Source organism: Ambystoma mexicanum, chromosome 2q, assembly GCF_040938575.1.
Source record: "Ambystoma mexicanum isolate Mex_15411 chromosome 2q, UKY_AmexF1_1, whole genome shotgun sequence".
Classification (NCBI taxonomy): domain Eukaryota; kingdom Metazoa; phylum Chordata; class Amphibia; order Caudata; family Ambystomatidae; genus Ambystoma; species Ambystoma mexicanum.
Genome location: NC_090924.1, coordinates 126,242,336 through 126,266,334, shown reverse-complemented (window position 1 = coordinate 126,266,334; position 23,999 = coordinate 126,242,336). Strand labels below are relative to the sequence as shown.

General features: G+C 48.4%; 16 non-coding genes across 16 annotated transcripts; all 16 read right to left on the bottom strand.

The window, feature by feature from the left end:
- Positions 1 to 3,446: 3,446 nt before the first annotated feature.
- Positions 3,447 to 3,521, bottom strand: TRNAV-CAC (transfer RNA valine (anticodon CAC)). Its single transcript has one exon. It is a non-coding gene; the product is annotated as a tRNA-Val (tRNA).
- A 420-nt stretch (positions 3,522 to 3,941) lies between these two features.
- On the bottom strand, positions 3,942 to 4,013 carry TRNAP-UGG (transfer RNA proline (anticodon UGG)). Its single transcript has one exon. It is a non-coding gene; the product is annotated as a tRNA-Pro (tRNA).
- Positions 4,014 to 5,328: 1,315 nt separating this feature from the next.
- TRNAV-CAC (transfer RNA valine (anticodon CAC)) lies at positions 5,329 to 5,401 on the bottom strand. The gene has a single exon. It is a non-coding gene; the product is annotated as a tRNA-Val (tRNA).
- Positions 5,402 to 7,677: 2,276 nt separating this feature from the next.
- TRNAP-UGG (transfer RNA proline (anticodon UGG)) lies at positions 7,678 to 7,749 on the bottom strand. The gene has a single exon. It is a non-coding gene; the product is annotated as a tRNA-Pro (tRNA).
- A 1,343-nt stretch (positions 7,750 to 9,092) lies between these two features.
- On the bottom strand, positions 9,093 to 9,165 carry TRNAV-CAC (transfer RNA valine (anticodon CAC)). Its single transcript has one exon. It is a non-coding gene; the product is annotated as a tRNA-Val (tRNA).
- Positions 9,166 to 9,585: 420 nt separating this feature from the next.
- On the bottom strand, positions 9,586 to 9,657 carry TRNAP-UGG (transfer RNA proline (anticodon UGG)). The gene has a single exon. It is a non-coding gene; the product is annotated as a tRNA-Pro (tRNA).
- A 1,315-nt stretch (positions 9,658 to 10,972) lies between these two features.
- On the bottom strand, positions 10,973 to 11,045 carry TRNAV-CAC (transfer RNA valine (anticodon CAC)). The gene has a single exon. It is a non-coding gene; the product is annotated as a tRNA-Val (tRNA).
- A 1,807-nt stretch (positions 11,046 to 12,852) lies between these two features.
- On the bottom strand, positions 12,853 to 12,925 carry TRNAV-CAC (transfer RNA valine (anticodon CAC)). Its single transcript has one exon. It is a non-coding gene; the product is annotated as a tRNA-Val (tRNA).
- Positions 12,926 to 13,345: 420 nt separating this feature from the next.
- TRNAP-UGG (transfer RNA proline (anticodon UGG)) lies at positions 13,346 to 13,417 on the bottom strand. The gene has a single exon. It is a non-coding gene; the product is annotated as a tRNA-Pro (tRNA).
- Positions 13,418 to 14,732: 1,315 nt separating this feature from the next.
- TRNAV-CAC (transfer RNA valine (anticodon CAC)) lies at positions 14,733 to 14,805 on the bottom strand. Its single transcript has one exon. It is a non-coding gene; the product is annotated as a tRNA-Val (tRNA).
- Positions 14,806 to 15,225: 420 nt separating this feature from the next.
- Positions 15,226 to 15,297, bottom strand: TRNAP-UGG (transfer RNA proline (anticodon UGG)). Its single transcript has one exon. It is a non-coding gene; the product is annotated as a tRNA-Pro (tRNA).
- Positions 15,298 to 16,616: 1,319 nt separating this feature from the next.
- TRNAV-CAC (transfer RNA valine (anticodon CAC)) lies at positions 16,617 to 16,689 on the bottom strand. Its single transcript has one exon. It is a non-coding gene; the product is annotated as a tRNA-Val (tRNA).
- Positions 16,690 to 18,504: 1,815 nt separating this feature from the next.
- TRNAV-CAC (transfer RNA valine (anticodon CAC)) lies at positions 18,505 to 18,577 on the bottom strand. Its single transcript has one exon. It is a non-coding gene; the product is annotated as a tRNA-Val (tRNA).
- A 1,790-nt stretch (positions 18,578 to 20,367) lies between these two features.
- TRNAV-CAC (transfer RNA valine (anticodon CAC)) lies at positions 20,368 to 20,440 on the bottom strand. The gene has a single exon. It is a non-coding gene; the product is annotated as a tRNA-Val (tRNA).
- A 1,775-nt stretch (positions 20,441 to 22,215) lies between these two features.
- TRNAV-CAC (transfer RNA valine (anticodon CAC)) lies at positions 22,216 to 22,288 on the bottom strand. The gene has a single exon. It is a non-coding gene; the product is annotated as a tRNA-Val (tRNA).
- Positions 22,289 to 22,708: 420 nt separating this feature from the next.
- On the bottom strand, positions 22,709 to 22,780 carry TRNAP-UGG (transfer RNA proline (anticodon UGG)). The gene has a single exon. It is a non-coding gene; the product is annotated as a tRNA-Pro (tRNA).
- Positions 22,781 to 23,999: the final 1,219 nt, after the last annotated feature.

Below are 23,999 nucleotides of genomic sequence, written 5' to 3'. Positions count from 1 at the left end.
GGTGGCTTTCCTGGTAGGTTCTTCCCTCTCTATCGTGGTCTTTCCCACTCCTTTGTATGCTTGCCTGTCGCTTTTGGGAGACACGGGATTTCCCTCTGTAATGAGGCTTCCTTGCCGTGTGGTCGCTGTAACTGTCCTGTGGGGGCACTGGGATGCCCTTGCTCTGGGCTGTTTTCCTTTCCCAATGTCATATGGGGAGACAGTGTGCCTCTTTCTTTCGTGCTGATGTTGTCCTTTGTGTGTTTTGTAGGATGTCACGTGTGGGAGACTCGGGGTTTCCCTTGTTCCCGTAATGTGGCTTTCCTTTGGGTGTGCCTTCGTGAAGTGTCACGTGCCGGAGACACGGGGTTCCCCTTTTGCTGTTTTTGGTGACTGGATTCCCCCTTTGCTATTTTGGTGAAATGTCACGTGGAGAGACTCGGGGTTTCCCTTGGTGAATGGATTACACGGTTCCCCTTTTGCTGCTTTTGGTGAATAGATTCCCCCCCCTTTGCTATTTGGTGAAGTGTCACGTGGGGAGACTCGGGGTCTCCCTTGTCCTCGTAATGTGGCTCTCCTTTGGGTGTGCTTCCGTGAAATGTCACGTGCAGGGGACACGGGGTTCCCCTTTCCCAGTTATCCCGTTCCGGCACCTTACTTGTTAAATTGATGCCGCGAGCCTGCGGGTTTCCTCTCTCCTGGCGTATGGGCCCGCTGTGGTTCTCTGTCCTCCCTCGCGGATGGCGCGCTTTCTCTGCAGTCTTCCTTCTCGTGGGCCTCTTCTGGCTCGCGGGCTCTTCGCGTCGCTGATGCTCTCTTTCCTCTCGTCTTCGGGCCTACGGGCCTCCCTCTTTGCGAGGCGTATGGGGTTCTTTTCCGATCGGGCTCACCGCGTCGCTGACGTCCTGCAGGTCTGCGAACTTCCTTTCCTTGAGGCGCACGGGCCTCCGCCGGCTCTCTGGTCCACCGCGTAGTTGGTGCGCTGGTCCTTCGGTGGGCGCACTGTCCTCTGCTCGATGACGGGCGCGTCGCTCCTGTCGTCGGCTGCTGCTGGGTGTGCAGGTTGCTGCACTCTCGCGGGGCGCACGGGCCCTCGCGGTGTCTCACTCACTGCTAGGCTCACGGGCCCTTCAAGCTGCTGGGCACACGGGCCCTCCCTGGACGCTGCTGGGCACACGGGCCCTCCAATCACTGCTGGGCTCACGGGCCCTTCAAGCTGCTGGGCACACGGGCCCTCCCTGGACGCTGCTGGGCACACGGGCCCTCCAATCACTGCTGGGCTCACGGGCCCTTCAAGCTGCTGGGCACACGGGCCCTCCCTGGACGCTGCTGGGCACACAGGCCCTCCAATCACTGCTGGGCTCACGGGCCCTTCAGCAGGGCACACGGGCCGCTGCCACACTGCAGGGCACGCGGGCCCACCTGAACTGCTGGCCGAACAGGCTCTCCTCGACTGCTGGGCGCACGGGCCCTCCTAGCAGGGCACACGGGCCACTGCTGAACTGCAGGGCACACAGGCCCACCTGACCTGCTGGGCTCACGAGCCCTTCTCGACTGCTGGGCTTACCGCCCTCCTGTCACTGCTGCCGGCACCCACGGGTTCGCATCGGCTTCGTCGCCAGTGTTGTGCTCCGTTCATTCATGCATACCCAAGCCTCAGGAATGACACGGAGCCAATGCTGCAGTGAACTATCTTTATTCACTCCCTGACACCAACTGCCGTTTCCTCCTCCGGCCCCCTCCTTTTCCCTTTCTTCCCGCTCCTTCTCTGTTGCTGCTCTTAAAGGGGTAGTGTCCCTTTATTCATGTACAACACGCACATATACAAGTATGCCAGCTGAGGGCCTATGCAGCGTACAGAGGGAAGGACATATTTCCACTTTGAGATCGGACGGCCAAAACTCACAAGCAAATCAAGGAATGTTACTGAGAGCTAACAGAGAACACAAAGTGCTTGTCGCAAGGACATGGCACGCAAAGAGGTTCAGGAAGTGAATTGTTCATCGACTACTGCTTACCGAGAAAACCAGAGAGTCTGTCCAATGAAAATAACATTGAAAAAACAAAAAAAAGGAGCTCAAGTTAACCACCTTGATTGGGCTCGTCCGGGACCTCTCGCACCCAAAGCGAGAATCATACCCCTAGACCAACGAGCCACGGTCCTTTGAGCATTTGACGGAATTGTCCTCAGCGTTTGCACCCCCCTTAGGATTCGAGGCCAAGAATGCCTATTCCTGAAGTTTGTTCCTGCCGCTGAATGCCTTGTCGGTGTATGAGCCAAATGAATGCCCCAGTCGGCACGCTCTGACTGTCTTCACAGGTCTCCTCCTCATCCCGAAGGTTGGTGGCCCATTGACATCAGGGTGGAAGGTGCTTGCGATACACTGTTCCTTCCTTCCTTCCTTCCTTTATTCCTCTTATGCTGTTTATGTAATAAGAGGGGACGATACACAGAAGAGAGAAAGTGGCCCAACACACTAGACTAGCAGTCTTCTGATCAATCTGCAGCTGGCAAGGTGGGGGAGAGCCTTTATTTTGCACCTGCTGGGATCTGCATTGGCAGAAGCTCTGAGGGCTGGGCCTTTCCTTTTGCCTGTAAAAACAAAAAGCAGCCCTCCTCCCTCCAGCCCTGAGAGCATGGGCGTGACACTGGAAAAAGCAGCATCTCCCCTTTGGTAAAGATGACCATTGCACAGCTGCTCACTCAGAGCTCGATCGTGCTCGATCAGGCGAGATATATTTAGGTCACCAGCAAAGTCTGTTCTCTTTTCTTGCGTAGGGTGAGCATTCACAGAGCCCAGCTTCGTTGACAAGAGTGCAAAAGGTGTATACTAAAAGCTTTCTGCTTTACTTGAGCGCCATGGCCGTTATTATATTTTGGCTGCTCCAAGCAATCTCTGTCCAGCCGATGCAAATTTCCAGCTCAAATTTTCCCAGCACTCAAAAAGTCCCTCCTCCCGCCAGCTCTGCTTTCAGGAAGTTCAGCAGAAGCAGTCCAACTTCTGTTCCCACTTCAGAGGAAAAGCTTTCTCGGGCCAGAGAAAGCCAGGGAATCACTGTACCGGCAAGTGCATTTCTTACAACTGGTAATCCCTCAGAACACAGAAATGAAGAAGCTGTATATGAAAATGTATTATTTCTTTGGTACACTAACCTATGTAACTAATATGGACCATTTCAGAGGACGGAGCGGACCCAACTGTGATCCCAGAGACCCAAATACCCAGCAGTAGGGAAAATAAATCCTCTCTGTGCTCTGCAACATTACATACACAAAATGCAAGCGCGTGCATTTTTTTATTGGCCCCATATACAGAATACATGTGAGGATGCTTGCCTTCCCAGTGTATTTCTCAAGCTCTTGAGAGCATATGCTATTTCCATGGGAACGCAAATAAGTTCATACTTTACATTTGTGTGTGACAAAAGGGGAAAAAAACTATTTTGTGTAAAATGCCAGCAGAGAGTGTTTCTGCCCGGTCTCGAACCGGGGGGACCTTTCGCGTGTGAGGCGAACGTGATAACCACTACACTACAGAAACAGCTGCTTGCTCACCTTTGTAGGGACTGGGAGAACAGGTGCAAAGGGCAGTGCAAGTGGACCTGCTTAAAGACTAATCAAATGCCTTGCGCCTGAAGCTCACACAATCCAGCCTAAAACATACGTCCTATCAAGCATGCGCACATATACAAGTATGCCAGCTGAGGGCCTATGCAGCGTACAGAGGGAAGGACATATTTCCACTTTGAGATCGGACGGCCAAAACTCACAAGCAAATCAAGGAATGTTACTGAGAGCTAACAGAGAACACAAAGTGCTTGTCGCAAGGACATGGCACGCAAAGAGGTTCAGGAAGTGAATTGTTCATCGACTACTGCTTACCGAGAAAACCAGAGAGTCTGTCCAATGAAAATAACATTGAAAAAACAAAAAAAAGGAGCTCAAGTTAACCACCTTGATTGGGCTCGTCCGGGATTTGAACCCGGGACCTCTCGCACCCAAAGCGAGAATCATACCCCTAGACCAACGAGCCACGGTCCTTTGAGCATTTGACGGAATTGTCCTCAGCGTTTGCACCCCCCTTAGGATTCGAGGCCAAGAATGCCTATTCCTGAAGTTTGTTCCTGCCGCTGAAAGCCTTGTCGGTGTATGAGCCAAATGAATGCCCCAGTCGGCACGCTCTGACTGTCTTCACAGGTCTCCTCCTCATCCCGAAGGTTGGTGGCCCATTGACATCAGGGTGGAAGGTGCTTGCGATACACTGTTCCTTCCTTCCTTCCTTCCTTCCTTTATTCCTCTTATGCTGTTTATGTAATAAGAGGGGACGATACACAGAAGAGAGAAAGTGGCCCAACACACTAGACTAGCAGTCTTCTGATCAATCTGCAGCTGGCAAGGTGGGGGAGAGCCTTTATTTTGCACCTGCTGGGATCTGCATTGGCAGAAGCTCTGAGGGCTGGGCCTTTCCTTTTGCCTGTAAAAACAAAAAGCAGCCCTCCTCCCTCCAGCCCTGAGAGCATGGGCGTGACACTGGAAAAAGCAGCATCTCCCCTTTGGTAAAGATGACCATTGCACAGCTGCTCACTCAGAGCTCGATCGTGCTCGATCAGGCGAGATATATTTAGGTCACCAGCAAAGTCTGTTCTCTTTTCTTGCGTAGGGTGAGCATTCACAGAGCCCAGCTTCGTTGACAAGAGTGCAAAAGGTGTATACTAAAAGCTTTCTGCTTTACTTGAGCGCCATGGCCGTTATTACATTTTGGCTGCTCCAAGCAATCTCTGTCCAGCCGATGCAAATTTCCAGCTCAAATTTTCCCAGCACTCAAAAAGTCCCTCCTCCCGCCAGCTCTGCTTTCAGGAAGTTCAGCAGAAGCAGTCCAACTTCTGTTCCCACTTCAGAGGAAAAGCTTTCTCGGGCCAGAGAAAGCCAGGGAATCACTGTACCGGCAAGTGCATTTCTTACAACTGGTAATCTCTCAGAACACAGAAATGAAGAAGCTGTATATGAAAATGTATTATTTCTTTGGTACACTAACCTATGTAACTAATATGGACCATTTCAGAGGACGGAGCGGACCCAACTGTGATCCCAGAGACCCAAATACCCAGCAGTAGGGAAAATAAATCCTCTCTGTGCTCTGCAACATTACATACACAAAATGCAAGCGCGTGCATTTTTTTATTGGCCCCATATACAGAATACATGTGAGGATGCTTGCCTTCCCAGTGTATTTCTCAAGCTCTTGAGAGCATATGCTATTTCCATGAGAACGCAAATAAGTTCATACTTTACATTTGTGTGTGACAAAAGGGGAAAAAAACTATTTTGTGTAAAATGCCAGCAGAGAGTGTTTCTGCCCGGTCTCGAACCGGGGACCTTTCGCGTGTGAGGCGAACGTGATAACCACTACACTACAGAAACAGCTGCTTGCTCACCTTTGTAGGGACTGGGAGAACAGGTGCAAAGGGCAGTGCAAGTGGACCTGCTTAAAGACTAATCAAATGCCTTGCGCCTGAAGCTCACACAATCCAGCCTAAAACATACGTCCTATCAAGCATGCGCACATATACAAGTATGCCAGCTGAGGGCCTATGCAGCGTACAGAGGGAAGGACATATTTCCACTTTGAGATCGGACGGCCAAAACTCACAAGCAAATCAAGGAATGTTACTGAGAGCTAACAGAGAACACAAAGTGCTTGTCGCAAGGACATGGCACGCAAAGAGGTTCAGGAAGTGAATTGTTCATCGACTACTGCTTACCGAGAAAACCAGAGAGTCTGTCCAATGAAAATAACATTGAAAAAACAAAAAAAAGGAGCTCAAGTTAACCACCTTGATTGGGCTCGTCCGGGACCTCTCGCACCCAAAGCGAGAATCATACCCCTAGACCAACGAGCCACGGTCCTTTGAGCATTTGACGGAATTGTCCTCAGCGTTTGCACCCCCCTTAGGATTCGAGGCCAAGAATGCCTATTCCTGAAGTTTGTTCCTGCCGCTGAAAGCCTTGTCGGTGTATGAGCCAAATGAATGCCCCAGTCGGCACGCTCTGACTGTCTTCACAGGTCTCCTCCTCATCCCGAAGGTTGGTGGCCCATTGACATCAGGGTGGAAGGTGCTTGCGATACACTGTTCCTTCCTTCCTTCCTTCCTTCCTTTATTCCTCTTATGCTGTTTATGTAATAAGAGGGGACGATACACAGAAGAGAGAAAGTGGCCCAACACACTAGACTAGCAGTCTTCTGATCAATCTGCAGCTGGCAAGGTGGGGGAGAGCCTTTATTTTGCACCTGCTGGGATCTGCATTGGCAGAAGCTCTGAGGGCTGGGCCTTTCCTTTTGCCTGTAAAAACAAAAAGCAGCCCTCCTCCCTCCAGCCCTGAGAGCATGGGCGTGACACTGGAAAAAGCAGCATCTCCCCTTTGGTAAAGATGACCATTGCACAGCTGCTCACTCAGAGCTCGATCGTGCTCGATCAGGCGAGATATATTTAGGTCACCAGCAAAGTCTGTTCTCTTTTCTTGCGTAGGGTGAGCATTCACAGAGCCCAGCTTCGTTGACAAGAGTGCAAAAGGTGTATACTAAAAGCTTTCTGCTTTACTTGAGCGCCATGGCCGTTATTATATTTTGGCTGCTCCAAGCAATCTCTGTCCAGCCGATGCAAATTTCCAGCTCAAATTTTCCCAGCACTCAAAAAGTCCCTCCTCCCGCCAGCTCTGCTTTCAGGAAGTTCAGCAGAAGCAGTCCAACTTCTGTTCCCACTTCAGAGGAAAAGCTTTCTCGGGCCAGAGAAAGCCAGGGAATCACTGTACCGGCAAGTGCATTTCTTACAACTGGTAATCCCTCAGAACACAGAAATGAAGAAGCTGTATATGAAAATGTATTATTTCTTTGGTACACTAACCTATGTAACTAATATGGACCATTTCAGAGGACGGAGCGGACCCAACTGTGATCCCAGAGACCCAAATACCCAGCAGTAGGGAAAATAAATCCTCTCTGTGCTCTGCAACATTACATACACAAAATGCAAGCGCATGCATTTTTTTATTGGCCCCATATACAGAATACATGTGAGGATGCTTGCCTTCCCAGTGTATTTCTCAAGCTCTTGAGAGCATATGCTATTTCCATGGGAACGCAAATAAGTTCATACTTTACATTTGTGTGTGACAAAAGGGGAAAAAAACTATTTTGTGTAAAATGCCAGCAGAGAGTGTTTCTGCCCGGGGACCTTTCGCGTGTGAGGCGAACGTGATAACCACTACACTACAGAAACAGCTGCTTGCTTACCTTTGTAGGGACTGGGAGAACAGGTGCAAAGGGCAGTGCAAGTGGACCTGCTTAAAGACTAATCAAATGCCTTGCGCCTGAAGCTCACACAATCCAGCCTAAAACATACGTCCTATCAAGCATGCGCACATATACAAGTATGCCAGCTGAGGGCCTATGCAGCGTACAGAGGGAAGGACATATTTCCACTTTGAGATCGGACGGCCAAAACTCACAAGCAAATCAAGGAATGTTACTGAGAGCTAACAGAGAACACAAAGTGCTTGTCGCAAGGACATGGCACGCAAAGAGGTTCAGGAAGTGAATTGTTCATCGACTACTGCTTACCGAGAAAACCAGAGAGTCTGTCCAATGAAAATAACATTGAAAAAACAAAAAAAAGGAGCTCAAGTTAACCACCTTGATTGGGCTCGTCCGGGATTTGAACCCGGGACCTCTCGCACCCAAAGCGAGAATCATACCCCTAGACCAACGAGCCACGGTCCTTTGAGCATTTGACGGAATTGTCCTCAGCGTTTGCACCCCCCTTAGGATTCGAGGCCAAGAATGCCTATTCCTGAAGTTTGTTCCTGCCGCTGAAAGCCTTGTCGGTGTATGAGCCAAATGAATGCCCCAGTCGGCACGCTCTGACTGTCTTCACAGGTCTCCTCCTCATCCCGAAGGTTGGTGGCCCATTGACATCAGGGTGGAAGGTGCTTGCGATACACTGTTCCTTCCTTCCTTCCTTCCTTCCTTCCTTCCTTCCTTCCTTCCTTCCTTCCTTTATTCCTCTTATGCTGTTTATGTAATAAGAGGGGACGATACACAGAAGAGAGAAAGTGGCCCAACACACTAGACTAGCAGTCTTCTGATCAATCTGCAGCTGGCAAGGTGGGGGAGAGCCTTTATTTTGCACCTGCTGGGATCTGCATTGGCAGAAGCTCTGAGGGCTGGGCCTTTCCTTTTGCCTGTAAAAACAAAAAGCAGCCCTCCTCCCTCCAGCCCTGAGAGCATGGGCGTGACACTGGAAAAAGCAGCATCTCCCCTTTGGTAAAGATGACCATTGCACAGCTGCTCACTCAGAGCTCGATCGTGCTCGATCAGGCGAGATATATTTAGGTCACCAGCAAAGTCTGTTCTCTTTTCTTGCGTAGGGTGAGCATTCACAGAGCCCAGCTTCGTTGACAAGAGTGCAAAAGGTGTATACTAAAAGCTTTCTGCTTTACTTGAGCGCCATGGCCGTTATTATATTTTGGCTGCTCCAAGCAATCTCTGTCCAGCCGATGCAAATTTCCAGCTCAAATTTTCCCAGCACTCAAAAAGTCCCTCCTCCCGCCAGCTCTGCTTTCAGGAAGTTCAGCAGAAGCAGTCCAACTTCTGTTCCCACTTCAGAGGAAAAGCTTTCTCGGGCCAGAGAAAGCCAGGGAATCACTGTACCGGCAAGTGCATTTCTTACAACTGGTAATCCCTCAGAACACAGAAATGAAGAAGCTGTATATGAAAATGTATTATTTCTTTGGTACACTAACCTATGTAACTAATATGGACCATTTCAGAGGACGGAGCGGACCCAACTGTGATCCCAGAGACCCAAATACCCAGCAGTAGGGAAAATAAATCCTCTCTGTGCTCTGCAACATTACATACACAAAATGCAAGCGCGTGCATTTTTTTATTGGCCCCATATACAGAATACATGTGAGGATGCTTGCCTTCCCAGTGTATTTCTCAAGCTCTTGAGAGCATATGCTATTTCCATGGGAACGCAAATAAGTTCATACTTTACATTTGTGTGTGACAAAAGGGGAAAAAAACTATTTTGTGTAAAATGCCAGCAGAGAGTGTTTCTGCCCGGTCTCGAACCGGGGACCTTTCGCGTGTGAGGCGAACGTGATAACCACTACACTACAGAAACAGCTGCTTGCTCACCTTTGTAGGGACTGGGAGAACAGGTGCAAAGGGCAGTGCAAGTGGACCTGCTTAAAGACTAATCAAATGCCTTGCGCCTGAAGCTCACACAATCCAGCCTAAAACATACGTCCTATCAAGCATGCGCACATATACAAGTATGCCAGCTGAGGGCCTATGCAGCGTACAGAGGGAAGGACATATTTCCACTTTGAGATCGGACGGCCAAAACTCACAAGCAAATCAAGGAATGTTACTGAGAGCTAACAGAGAACACAAAGTGCTTGTCGCAAGGACATGGCACGCAAAGAGGTTCAGGAAGTGAATTGTTCATCGACTACTGCTTACCGAGAAAACCAGAGAGTCTGTCCAATGAAAATAACATTGAAAAAACAAAAAAAAGGAGCTCAAGTTAACCACCTTGATTGGGCTCGTCCGGGATTTGAACCCGGGACCTCTCGCACCCAAAGCGAGAATCATACCCCTAGACCAACGAGCCACGGTCCTTTGAGCATTTGACGGAATTGTCCTCAGCGTTTGCACCCCCCTTAGGATTCGAGGCCAAGAATGCCTATTCCTGAAGTTTGTTCCTGCCGCTGAAAGCCTTGTCGGTGTATGAGCCAAATGAATGCCCCAGTCGGCACGCTCTGAGTGTCTTCACAGGTCTCCTCCTCATCCCGAAGGTTGGTGGCCCATTGACATCAGGGTGGAAGGTGCTTGCGATACACTGTTCCTTCCTTCCTTCCTTCCTTCCTTTATTCCTCTTATGCTGTTTATGTAATAAGAGGGGACGATACACAGAAGAGAGAAAGTGGCCCAACACACTAGACTAGCAGTCTTCTGATCAATCTGCAGCTGGCAAGGTGGGGGAGAGCCTTTATTTTGCACCTGCTGGGATCTGCATTGGCAGAAGCTCTGAGGGCTGGGCCTTTCCTTTTGCCTGTAAAAACAAAAAGCAGCCCTCCTCCCTCCAGCCCTGAGAGCATGGGCGTGACACTGGAAAAAGCAGCATCTCCCCTTTGGTTAAGATGACCATTGCACAGCTGCTCACTCAGAGCTCGATCGTGCTCGATCAGGCGAGATATATTTAGGTCACCAGCAAAGTCTGTTCTCTTTTCTTGCGTAGGGTGAGCATTCACAGAGCCCAGCTTCGTTGACAAGAGTGCAAAAGGTGTATACTAAAAGCTTTCTGCTTTACTTGAGCGCCATGGCCGTTATTATATTTTGGCTGCTCCAAGCAATCTCTGTCCAGCCGATGCAAATTTCCAGCTCAAATTTTCCCAGCACTCAAAAAGTCCCTCCTCCCGCCAGCTCTGCTTTCAGGAAGTTCAGCAGAAGCAGTCCAACTTCTGTTCCCACTTCAGAGGAAAAGCTTTCTCGGGCCAGAGAAAGCCAGGGAATCACTGTACCGGCAAGTGCATTTCTTACAACTGGTAATCCCTCAGAACACAGAAATGAAGAAGCTGTATATGAAAATGTATTATTTCTTTGGTACACTAACCTATGTAACTAATATGGACCATTTCAGAGGACGGAGCGGACCCAACTGTGATCCCAGAGACCCAAATACCCAGCAGTAGGGAAAATAAATCCTCTCTGTGCTCTGCAACATTACATACACAAAATGCAAGCGCGTGCATTTTTTTATTGGCCCCATATACAGAATACATGTGAGGATGCTTGCCTTCCCAGTGTATTTCTCAAGCTCTTGAGAGCATATGCTATTTCCATGGGAACGCAAATAAGTTCATACTTTACATTTGTGTGTGACAAAAGGGGAAAAAAACTATTTTGTGTAAAATGCCAGCAGAGAGTGTTTCTGCCCGGTCTCGAACCAGGGACCTTTCGCATGTGAGGCGAACGTGATAACCACTACACTACAGAAACAGCTGCTTGCTCACCTTTGTAGGGACTGGGAGAACAGGTGCAAAGGGCAGTGCAAGTGGACCTGCTTAAAGACTAATCAAATGCCTTGCGCCTGAAGCTCACACAATCCAGCCTAAAACATACGTCCTATCAAGCATGCGCACATATACAAGTATGCCAGCTGAGGGCCTATGCAGCGTACAGAGGGAAGGACATATTTCCACTTTGAGATCGGACGGCCAAAACTCACAAGCAAATCAAGGAATGTTACTGAGAGCTAACAGAGAACACAAAGTGCTTGTCGCAAGGACATGGCACGCAAAGAGGTTCAGGAAGTGAATTGTTCATCGACTACTGCTTACCGAGAAAACCAGAGAGTCTGTCCAATGAAAATAACATTGAAAAAACAAAAAAAAGGAGCTCAAGTTAACCACCTTGATTGGGCTCGTCCGGGATTTGGACCCGGGACCTCTCGCACCCAAAGCGAGAATCATACCCCTAGACCAACGAGCCACGGTCCTTTGAGCATTTGACGGAATTGTCCTCAGCGTTTGCACCCCCCTTAGGATTCGAGGCCAAGAATGCCTATTCCTGAAGTTTGTTCCTGCCGCTGAAAGCCTTGTCGGTGTATGAGCCAAATGAATGCCCCAGTCGGCACGCTCTGACTGTCTTCACAGGTCTCCTCCTCATCCCGAAGGTTGGTGGCCCATTGACATCAGGGTGGAAGGTGCTTGCGATACACTGTTCCTTCCTTACTTCCTTCCTTCCTTTATTCCTCTTATGCTGTTTATGTAATAAGAGGGGACGATACACAGAAGAGAGAAAGTGGCCCAACACACTAGACTAGCAGTCTTCTGATCAATCTGCAGCTGGCAAGGTGGGGGAGAGCCTTTATTTTGCACCTGCTGGGATCTGCATTGGCAGAAGCTCTGAGGGCTGGGCCTTTCCTTTTGCCTGTAAAAACAAAAAGCAGCCCTCCTCCCTCCAGCCCTGAGAGCATGGGCGTGACACTGGAAAAAGCAGCATCTCCCCTTTGGTAAAGATGACCATTGCACAGCTGCTCACTCAGAGCTCGATCGTGCTCGATCAGGCGAGATATATTTAGGTCACCAGCAAAGTCTGTTCTCTTTTCTTGCGTAGGGTGAGCATTCACAGAGCCCAGCTTCGTTGACAAGAGTGCAAAAGGTGTATACTAAAAGCTTTCTGCTTTACTTGAGCGCCATGGCCGTTATTATATTTTGGCTGCTCCAAGCAATCTCTGTCCAGCCGATGCAAATTTCCAGCTCAAATTTTCCCAGCACTCAAAAAGTCCCTCCTCCCGCCAGCTCTGCTTTCAGGAAGTTCAGCAGAAGCAGTCCAACTTCTGTTCCCACTTCAGAGGAAAAGCTTTCTCGGGCCAGAGAAAGCCAGGGAATCACTGTACCGGCAAGTGCATTTCTTACAACTGGTAATCCCTCAGAACACAGAAATGAAGAAGCTGTATATGAAAATGTATTATTTCTTTGGTACACTAACCTATGTAACTAATATGGACCATTTCAGAGGACGGAGCGGACCCAACTGTGATCCCAGAGACCCAAATACCCAGCAGTAGGGAAAATAAATCCTCTCTGTGCTCTGCAACATTACATACACAAAATGCAAGCGCGTGCATTTTTTTATTGGCCCCATATACAGAATACATGTGAGGATGCTTGCCTTCCCAGTGTATTTCTCAAGCTCTTGAGAGCATATGCTATTTCCATGGGAACGCAAATAAGTTCATACTTTACATTTGTGTGTGACAAAAGGGGAAAAAAACTATTTTGTGTAAAATGCCAGCAGAGAGTGTTTCTGCCCGGTCTCGAACCGGGGACCTTTCGCGTGTGAGGCGAACGTGATAACCACTACACTACAGAAACAGCTGCTTGCTCACCTTTGTAGGGACTGGGAGAACAGGTGCAAAGGGCAGTGCAAGTGGACCTGCTTAAAGACTAATCAAATGCCTTGCGCCTGAAGCTCACACAATCCAGCCTAAAACATACGTCCTATCAAGCATGCGCACATATACAAGTATGCCAGCTGAGGGCCTATGCAGCGTACAGAGGGAAGGACATATTTCCACTTTGAGATCGGACGGCCAAAACTCACAAGCAAATCAAGGAATGTTACTGAGAGCTAACAGAGAACACAAAGTGCTTGTCGCAAGGACATGGCACGCAAAGAGGTTCAGGAAGTGAATTGTTCATCGACTACTGCTTACCGAGAAAACCAGAGAGTCTGTCCAATGAAAATAACATTGAAAAAACAAAAAAAAGGAGCTCAAGTTAACCACCTTGATTGGGCTCGTCCGGGATTTGAACCCGGGACCTCTCGCACCCAAAGCGAGAATCATACCCCTAGACCAACGAGCCACGGTCCTTTGAGCATTTGACGGAATTGTCCTCAGCGTTTGCACCCCCCTTAGGATTCGAGGCCAAGAATGCCTATTCCTGAAGTTTGTTCCTGCCGCTGAAAGCCTTGTCGGTGTATGAGCCAAATGAATGCCCCAGTCGGCACGCTCTGACTGTCTTCACAGGTCTCCTCCTCATCCCGAAGGTTGGTGGCCCATTGACATCAGGGTGGAAGGTGCTTGCGATACACTGTTCCTTCCTTCCTTCCTTCCTTCCTTTATTCCTCTTATGCTGTTTATGTAATAAGAGGGGACGATACACAGAAGAGAGAAAGTGGCCCAACACACTAGACTAGCAGTCTTCTGATCAATCTGCAGCTGGCAAGGTGGGGGAGAGCCTTTATTTTGCACCTGCTGGGATCTGCATTGGCAGAAGCTCTGAGGGCTGGGCCTTTCCTTTTGCCTGTAAAAACAAAAAGCAGCCCTCCTCCCTCCAGCCCTGAGAGCATGGGCGTGACACTGGAAAAAGCAGCATCTCCCCTTTGGTAAAGATGACCATTGCACAGCTGCTCACTCAGAGCTCGATCGTGCTCGATCAGGCGAGATATATTTAGGTCACCAGCAAAGTCTGTTCTCTTTTCTTGCGTAGGGTGAGCATTCACAGAGCCCAGCTTCGTTGACAAGAGTGCAAAAGGTGTATACTAAAAGCTTTCTGCTTTACTTGAGCGCCATGGCCGTTATTATATTTTGGCTGCTCCAAGCAATCTCTGTCCAGCCGATGCAAATTTCCAGCTCAAATTTTCCCAGCACTCAAAAAGTCCCTCCTCCCGCCAGCTCTGCTTTCAGGAAGTTCAGCAGAAGCAGTCCAACTTCTGTTCCCACTTCAGAGGAAAAGCTTTCTCGGGCCAGAGAAAGCCAGGGAATCACTGTACCGGCAAGTGCATTTCTTACAACTGGTAATCCCTCAGAACACAGAAATGAAGAAGCTGTATATGAAAATGTATTATTTCTTTGGTACACTAACCTATGTAACTAATATGGACCATTTCAGAGGACGGAGCGGACCCAACTGTGATCCCAGAGACCCAAATACCCAGCAGTAGGGAAAATAAATCCTCTCTGTGCTCTGCAACATTACATACACAAAATGCAAGCGCGTGCATTTTTTTATTGGCCCCATATACAGAATACATGTGAGGATGCTTGCCTTCCCAGTGTATTTCTCAAGCTCTTGAGAGCATATGCTATTTCCATGGGAACGCAAATAAGTTCATACTTTACATTTGTGTGTGACAAAAGGGGAAAAAAACTATTTTGTGTAAAATGCCAGCAGAGAGTGTTTCTGCCCGGTCTCGAACCGGGGACCTTTCGCGTGTGAGGCGAACGTGATAACCACTACACTACAGAAACAGCTGCTTGCTCACCTTTGTAGGGACTGGGAGAACAGGTGCAAAGGGCAGTGCAAGTGGACCTGCTTAAAGACTAATCAAATGCCTTGAGCCTGAAGCTCACACAATCCAGCCTAAAACATACGTCCTATCAAGCATGCGCACATATACAAGTATGCCAGCTGAGGGCCTATGCAGCGTACAGAGGGAAGGACATATTTCCACTTTGAGATCGGACGGCCAAAACTCACAAGCAAATCAAGGAATGTTACTGAGAGCTAACAGAGAACACAAAGTGCTTGTCGCAAGGACATGGCACGCAAAGAGGTTCAGGAAGTGAATTGTTCATCGACTACTGCTTACCGAGAAAACCAGAGAGTCTGTCCAATGAAAATAACATTGAAAAAACAAAAAAAAGGAGCTCAAGTTAACCACCTTGATTGGGCTCGTCCGGGATTTGAACCCGGGACCTCTCGCACCCAAAGCGAGAATCATACCCCTAGACCAACGAGCCACGGTCCTTTGAGCATTTGACGGAATTGTCCTCAGCGTTTGCACCCCCCTTAGGATTCGAGGCCAAGAATGCCTATTCCTGAAGTTTGTTCCTGCCGCTGAAAGCCTTGTCGGTGTATGAGCCAAATGAATGCCCCAGTCGGCACGCTCTGACTGTCTTCACAGGTCTCCTCCTCATCCCGAAGGTTGGTGGCCCATTGACATCAGGGTGGAAGGTGCTTGCGATACACTGTTCCTTCCTTCCTTCCTTCCTTCCTTCCTTTATTCCTCTTATGCTGTTTATGTAATAAGAGGGGACGATACACAGAAGAGAGAAAGTGGCCCAACACACTAGACTAGCAGTCTTCTGATCAATCTGCAGCTGGCAAGGTGGGGGAGAGCCTTTATTTTGCACCTGCTGGGATCTGCATTGGCAGAAGCTCTGAGGGCTGGGCCTTTCCTTTTGCCTGTAAAAACAAAAAGCAGCCCTCCTCCCTCCAGCCCTGAGAGCATGGGCGTGACACTGGAAAAAGCAGCATCTCCCCTTTGGTTAAGATGACCATTGCACAGCTGCTCACTCAGAGCTCGATCGTGCTCGATCAGGCGAGATATATTTAGGTCACCAGCAAAGTCTGTTCTCTTTTCTTGCGTAGGGTGAGCATTCACAGAGCCCAGCTTCGTTGACAAGAGTGCAAAAGGTGTATACTAAAAGCTTTCTGCTTTACTTGAGCGCCATGGCCGTTATTATATTTTGGCTGCTCCAAGCAATCTCTGTCCAGCCGATGCAAATTTCCAGCTCAAATTTTCCCAGCACTCAAAAAGTCCCTCCTCCCGCCAGCTCTGCTTTCAGGAAGTTCAGCAGAAGCAGTCCAACTTCTGTTCCCACTTCAGAGGAAAAGCTTTCTCGGGCCAGAGAAAGCCAGGGAATCACTGTACCGGCAAGTGCATTTCTTACAACTGGTAATCCCTCAGAACACAGAAATGAAGAAGCTGTATATGAAAATGTATTATTTCTTTGGTACACTAACCTATGTAACTAATATGGACCATTTCAGAGGACGGAGCGGACCCAACTGTGATCCCAGAGACCCAAATACCCAGCAGTAGGGAAAATAAATCCTCTCTGTGCTCTGCAACATTACATACACAAAATGCAAGCGCGTGCATTTTTTTATTGGCCCCATATACAGAATACATGTGAGGATGCTTGCCTTCCCAGTGTATTTCTCAAGCTCTTGAGAGCATATGCTATTTCCATGGGAACGCAAATAAGTTCATACTTTACATTTGTGTGTGACAAAAGGGGAAAAAAACTATTTTGTGTAAAATGCCAGCAGAGAGTGTTTCTGCCCGGTCTCGAACCAGGGACCTTTCGCATGTGAGGCGAACGTGATAACCACTACACTACAGAAACAGCTGCTTGCTTACCTTTGTAGGGACTGGGAGAACAGGTGCAAAGGGCAGTGCAAGTGGACCTGCTTAAAGACTAATCAAATGCCTTGCGCCTGAAGCTCACACAATCCAGCCTAAAACATACGTCCTATCAAGCATGCGCACATATACAAGTATGCCAGCTGAGGGCCTATGCAGCGTACAGAGGGAAGGACATATTTCCACTTTGAGATCGGACGGCCAAAACTCACAAGCAAATCAAGGAATGTTACTGAGAGCTAACAGAGAACACAAAGTGCTTGTCGCAAGGACATGGCACGCAAAGAGGTTCAGGAAGTGAATTGTTCATCGACTACTGCTTACCGAGAAAACCAGAGAGTCTGTCCAATGAAAATAACATTGAAAAAACAAAAAAAAGGAGCTCAAGTTAACCACCTTGATTGGGCTCGTCCGGGATTTGTACCCGGGACCTCTCGCACCCAAAGCGAGAATCATACCCCTAGACCAACGAGCCACGGTCCTTTGAGCATTTGACGGAATTGTCCTCAGCGTTTGCACCCCCCTTAGGATTCGAGGCCAAGAATGCCTATTCCTGAAGTTTGTTCCTGCCGCTGAAAGCCTTGTCGGTGTATGAGCCAAATGAATGCCCCAGTCGGCACGCTCTGACTGTCTTCACAGGTCTCCTCCTCATCCCGAAGGTTGGTGGCCCATTGACATCAGGGTGGAAGGTGCTTGCGATACACTGTTCCTTCCTTCCTTCCTTCCTTCCTTCCTTCCTTTATTCCTCTTATGCTGTTTATGTAATAAGAGGGGACGATACACAGAAGAGAGAAAGTGGCCCAACACACTAGACTAGCAGTCTTCTGATCAATCTGCAGCTGGCAAGGTGGGGGAGAGCCTTTATTTTGCACCTGCTGGGATCTGCATTGGCAGAAGCTCTGAGGGCTGGGCCTTTCCTTTTGCCTGTAAAAACAAAAAGCAGCCCTCCTCCCTCCAGCCCTGAGAGCATGGGCGTGACACTGGAAAAAGCAGCATCTCCCCTTTGGTAAAGATGACCATTGCACAGCTGCTCACTCAGAGCTCGATCGTGCTCGATCAGGCGAGATATATTTAGGTCACCAGCAAAGTCTGTTCTCTTTTCTTGCGTAGGGTGAGCATTCACAGAGCCCAGCTTCGTTGACAAGAGTGCAAAAGGTGTATACTAAAAGCTTTCTGCTTTACTTGAGCGCCATGGCCGTTATTATATTTTGGCTGCTCCAAGCAATCTCTGTCCAGCCGATGCAAATTTCCAGCTCAAATTTTCCCAGCACTCAAAAAGTCCCTCCTCCCGCCAGCTCTGCTTTCAGGAAGTTCAGCAGAAGCAGTCCAACTTCTGTTCCCACTTCAGAGGAAAAGCTTTCTCGGGCCAGAGAAAGCCAGGGAATCACTGTACCGGCAAGTGCATTTCTTACAACTGGTAATCCCTCAGAACACAGAAATGAAGAAGCTGTATATGAAAATGTATTATTTCTTTGGTACACTAACCTATGTAACTAATATGGACCATTTCAGAGGACGGAGCGGACCCAACTGTGATCCCAGAGACCCAAATACCCAGCAGTAGGGAAAATAAATCCTCTCTGTGCTCTGCAACATTACATACACAAAATGCAAGCGCGTGCATTTTTTTATTGGCCCCATATACAGAATACATGTGAGGATGCTTGCCTTCCCAGTGTATTTCTCAAGCTCTTGAGAGCATATGCTATTTCCATGGGAACGCAAATAAGTTCATACTTTACATTTGTGTGTGACAAAAGGGGAAAAAAACTATTTTGTGTAAAATGCCAGCAGAGAGTGTTTCTGCCCGGTCTCGAACCGGGGACCTTTCGCGTGTGGGGCGAACGTGATAACCACTACACTACAGAAACAGCTGCTTGCTCACCTTTGTAGGGACTGGGAGAACAGGTGCAAAGGGCAGTGCAAGTGGACCTGCTTAAAGACTAATCAAATGCCTTGCGCCTGAAGCTCACACAATCCAGCCTAAAACATACGTCCTATCAAGCATGCGCACATATACAAGTATGCCAGCTGAGGGCCTATGCAGCGTACAGAGGGAAGGACATATTTCCACTTTGAGATCGGACGGCCAAAACTCACAAGCAAATCAAGGAATGTTACTGAGAGCTAACAGAGAACACAAAGTGCTTGTCGCAAGGACATGGCACGCAAAGAGGTTCAGGAAGTGAATTGTTCATCGACTACTGCTTACCGAGAAAACCAGAGAGTCTGTCCAATGAAAATAACATTGAAAAAACAAAAAAAAGGAGCTCAAGTTAACCACCTTGATTGGGCTCGTCCGGGACCTCTCGCACCCAAAGCGAGAATCATACCCCTAGACCAACGAGCCACGGTCCTTTGAGCATTTGACGGAATTGTCCTAAGCGTTTGCACCCCCCTTAGGATTCGAGGCCAAGAATGCCTATTCCTGAAGTTTGTTCCTGCCGCTGAAAGCCTTGTCGGTGTATGAGCCAAATGAATGCCCCAGTCGGCACGCTCTGACTGTCTTCACAGGTCTCCTCCTCATCCCGAAGGTTGGTGGCCCATTGACATCAGGGTGGAAGGTGCTTGCGATACACTGTTCCTTCCTTCCTTCCTTCCTTTATTCCTCTTATGCTGTTTATGTAATAAGAGGGGACGATACACAGAAGAGAGAAAGTGGCCCAACACACTAGACTAGCAGTCTTCTGATCAATCTGCAGCTGGCAAGGTGGGAGAGAGCCTTTATTTTGCACCTGCTGGGATCTGCATTGGCAGAAGCTCTGAGGGCTGGGCCTTTCCTTTTGCCTGTAAAAACAAAAAGCAGCCCTCCTCCCTCCAGCCCTGAGAGCATGGGCGTGACACTGGAAAAAGCAGCATCTCCCCTTTGGTAAAGATGACCATTGCACAGCTGCTCACTCAGAGCTCGATCGTGCTCGATCAGGCGAGATATATTTAGGTCACCAGCAAAGTCTGTTCTCTTTTCTTGCGTAGGGTGAGCATTCACAGAGCCCAGCTTCGTTGACAAGAGTGCAAAAGGTGTATACTAAAAGCTTTCTGCTTTACTTGAGCGCCATGGCCGTTATTATATTTTGGCTGCTCCAAGCAATCTCTGTCCAGCCGATGCAAATTTCCAGCTCAAATTTTCCCAGCACTCAAAAAGTCCCTCCTCCCGCCAGCTCTGCTTTCAGGAAGTTCAGCAGAAGCAGTCCAACTTCTGTTCCCACTTCAGAGGAAAAGCTTTCTCGGGCCAGAGAAAGCCAGGGAATCACTGTACCGGCAAGTGCATTTCTTACAACTGGTAATCCCTCAGAACACAGAAATGAAGAAGCTGTATATGAAAATGTATTATTTCTTTGGTACACTAACCTATGTAACTAATATGGACCATTTCAGAGGACGGAGCGGACCCAACTGTGATCCCAGAGACCCAAATACCCAGCAGTAGGGAAAATAAATCCTCTCTGTGCTCTGCAACATTACATACACAAAATGCAAGCGCGTGCATTTTTTTATTGGCCCCATATACAGAATACATGTGAGGATGCTTGCCTTCCCAGTGTATTTCTCAAGCTCTTGAGAGCATATGCTATTTCCATGGGAACGCAAATAAGTTCATACTTTACATTTGTGTGTGACAAAAGGGGAAAAAAACTATTTTGTGTAAAATGCCAGCAGAGAGTGTTTCTGCCCGGTCTCGAACCGGGGACCTTTCGCGTGTGAGGCGAACGTGATAACCACTACACTACAGAAACAGCTGCTTGCTCACCTTTGTAGGGACTGGGAGAACAGGTGCAAAGGGCAGTGCAAGTGGACCTGCTTAAAGACTAATCAAATGCCTTGCGCCTGAAGCTCACACAATCCAGCCTAAAACATACGTCCTATCAAGCATGCGCACATATACAAGTATGCCAGCTGAGGGCCTATGCAGCGTACAGAGGGAAGGACATATTTCCACTTTGAGATCGGACGGCCAAAACTCACAAGCAAATCAAGGAATGTTACTGAGAGCTAACAGAGAACACAAAGTGCTTGTCGCAAGGACATGGCACGCAAAGAGGTTCAGGAAGTGAATTGTTCATCGACTACTGCTTACCGAGAAAACCAGAGAGTCTGTCCAATGAAAATAACATTGAAAAAACAAAAAAAAGGAGCTCAAGTTAACCACCTTGATTGGGCTCGTCGCACCCAAAGCGAGAATCATACCCCTAGACCAACGAGCCACGGTCCTTTGAGCATTTGACGGAATTGTCCTCAGCGTTTGCACCCCCCTTAGGATTCGAGGCCAAGAATGCCTATTCCTGAAGTTTGTTCCTGCCGCTGAAAGCCTTGTCGGTGTATGAGCCAAATGAATGCCCCAGTCGGCACGCTCTGACTGTCTTCACAGGTCTCCTCCTCATCCCGAAGGTTGGTGGCCCATTGACATCAGGGTGGAAGGTGCTTGCGATACACTGTTCCTTCCTTCCTTCCTTTATTCCTCTTATGCTGTTTATGTAATAAGAGGGGACGATACACAGAAGAGAGAAAGTGGCCCAACACACTAGACTAGCAGTCTTCTGATCAATCTGCAGCTGGCAAGGTGGGGGAGAGCCTTTATTTTGCACCTGCTGGGATCTGCATTGGCAGAAGCTCTGAGGGCTGGGCCTTTCCTTTTGCCTGTAAAAACAAAAAGCAGCCCTCCTCCCTCCAGCCCTGAGAGCATGGGCGTGACACTGGAAAAAGCAGCATCTCCCCTTTGGTAAAGATGACCATTGCACAGCTGCTCACTCAGAGCTCGATCGTGCTCGATCAGGCGAGATATATTTAGGTCACCAGCAAAGTCTGTTCTCTTTTCTTGCGTAGGGTGAGCATTCACAGAGCCCAGCTTCGTTGACAAGAGTGCAAAAGGTGTATACTAAAAGCTTTCTGCTTTACTTGAGCGCCATGGCCGTTATTATATTTTGGCTGCTCCAAGCAATCTCTGTCCAGCCGATGCAAATTTCCAGCTCAAATTTTCCCAGCACTCAAAAAGTCCCTCCTCCCGCCAGCTCTGCTTTCAGGAAGTTCAGCAGAAGCAGTCCAACTTCTGTTCCCACTTCAGAGGAAAAGCTTTCTCGGGCCAGAGAAAGCCAGGGAATCACTGTACCGGCAAGTGCATTTCTTACAACTGGTAATCCCTCAGAACACAGAAATGAAGAAGCTGTATATGAAAATGTATTATTTCTTTGGTACACTAACCTATGTAACTAATATGGACCATTTCAGAGGACGGAGCGGACCCAACTGTGATCCCAGAGACCCAAATACCCAGCAGTAGGGAAAATAAATCCTCTCTGTGCTCTGCAACATTACATACACAAAATGCAAGCGCGTGCATTTTTTTATTGGCCCCATATACAGAATACATGTGAGGATGCTTGCCTTCCCAGTGTATTTCTCAAGCTCTTGAGAGCATATGCTATTTCCATGGGAACGCAAATAAGTTCATACTTTACATTTGTGTGTGACAAAAGGGGAAAAAAACTATTTTGTGTAAAATGCCAGCAGAGAGTGTTTCTGCCCGGTCTCGAACCGGGGACCTTTCGCGTGTGAGGCGAACGTGATAACCACTACACTACAGAAACAGCTGCTTGCTCACCTTTGTAGGGACTGGGAGAACAGGTGCAAAGGGCAGTGCAAGTGGACCTGCTTAAAGACTAATCAAATGCCTTGCGCCTGAAGCTCACACAATCCAGCCTAAAACATACGTCCTATCAAGCATGCGCACATATACAAGTATGCCAGCTGAGGGCCTATGCAGCGTACAGAGGGAAGGACATATTTCCACTTTGAGATCGGACGGCCAAAACTCACAAGCAAATCAAGGAATGTTACTGAGAGCTAACAGAGAACACAAAGTGCTTGTCGCAAGGACATGGCACGCAAAGAGGTTCAGGAAGTGAATTGTTCATCGACTACTGCTTACCGAGAAAACCAGAGAGTCTGTCCAATGAAAATAACATTGAAAAAACAAAAAAAAGGAGCTCAAGTTAACCACCTTGATTGGGCTCGTCCGGGATTTGAACCCGGGACCTCTCGCACCCAAAGCGAGAATCATACCCCTAGACCAACGAGCCACGGTCCTTTGAGCATTTGACGGAATTGTCCTCAGCGTTTGCACCCCCCTTAGGATTCGAGGCCAAGAATGCCTATTCCTGAAGTTTGTTCCTGCCGCTGAAAGCCTTGTCGGTGTATGAGCCAAATGAATGCCCCAGTCGGCACGCTCTGACTGTCTTCACAGGTCTCCTCCTCATCCCGAAGGTTGGTGGCCCATTGACATCAGGGTGGAAGGTGCTTGCGATACACTGTTCCTTCCTTCCTTCCTTCCTTCCTTTATTCCTCTTATGCTGTTTATGTAATAAGAGGGGACGATACACAGAAGAGAGAAAGTGGCCCAACACACTAGACTAGCAGTCTTCTGATCAATCTGCAGCTGGCAAGGTGGGGGAGAGCCTTTATTTTGCACCTGCTGGGATCTGCATTGGCAGAAGCTCTGAGGGCTGGGCCTTTCCTTTTGCCTGTAAAAACAAAAAGCAGCCCTCCTCCCTCCAGCCCTGAGAGCATGGGCGTGACACTGGAAAAAGCAGCATCTCCCCTTTGGTAAAGATGACCATTGCACAGCTGCTCACTCAGAGCTCGATCGTGCTCGATCAGGCTCGATCAGACGAGATATATTTAGGTCACCAGCAAAGTCTGTTCTCTTTTCTTGCGTGGGGTGAGCATTCACAGAGCCCAGCTTCGTTGACAAGAGTGCAAAAGGTGTATACTAAAAGCTTTCTGCTTTACTTGAGCGCCATGGCCGTTATTATATTTTGGCTGCTCCAAGCAATCTCTGTCCAGCCGATGCAAATTTCCAGCTCAAATTTTCCCAGCACTCAAAAAGTCCCTCCTCCCGCCAGCTCTGCTTTCAGGAAGTTCAGCAGAAGCAGTCCAACTTCTGTTCCCACTTCAGAGGAAAAGCTTTCTCGGGCCAGAGAAAGCCAGGGAATCACTGTACCGGCAAGTGCATTTCTTACAACTGGTAATCCCTCAGAACACAGAAATGAAGAAGCTGTATATGAAAATGTATTATTTCTTTGGTACACTAACCTATGTAACTAATATGGACCATTTCAGAGGACGGAGCGGACCCAACTGTGATCCCAGAGACCCAAATACCCAGCAGTAGGGAAAATAAATCCTCTCTGTGCTCTGCAACATTACATACACAAAATGCAAGCGCGTGCATTTTTTTATTGGCCCCATATACAGAATACATGTGAGGATGCTTGCCTTCCCAGTGTATTTCTCAAGCTC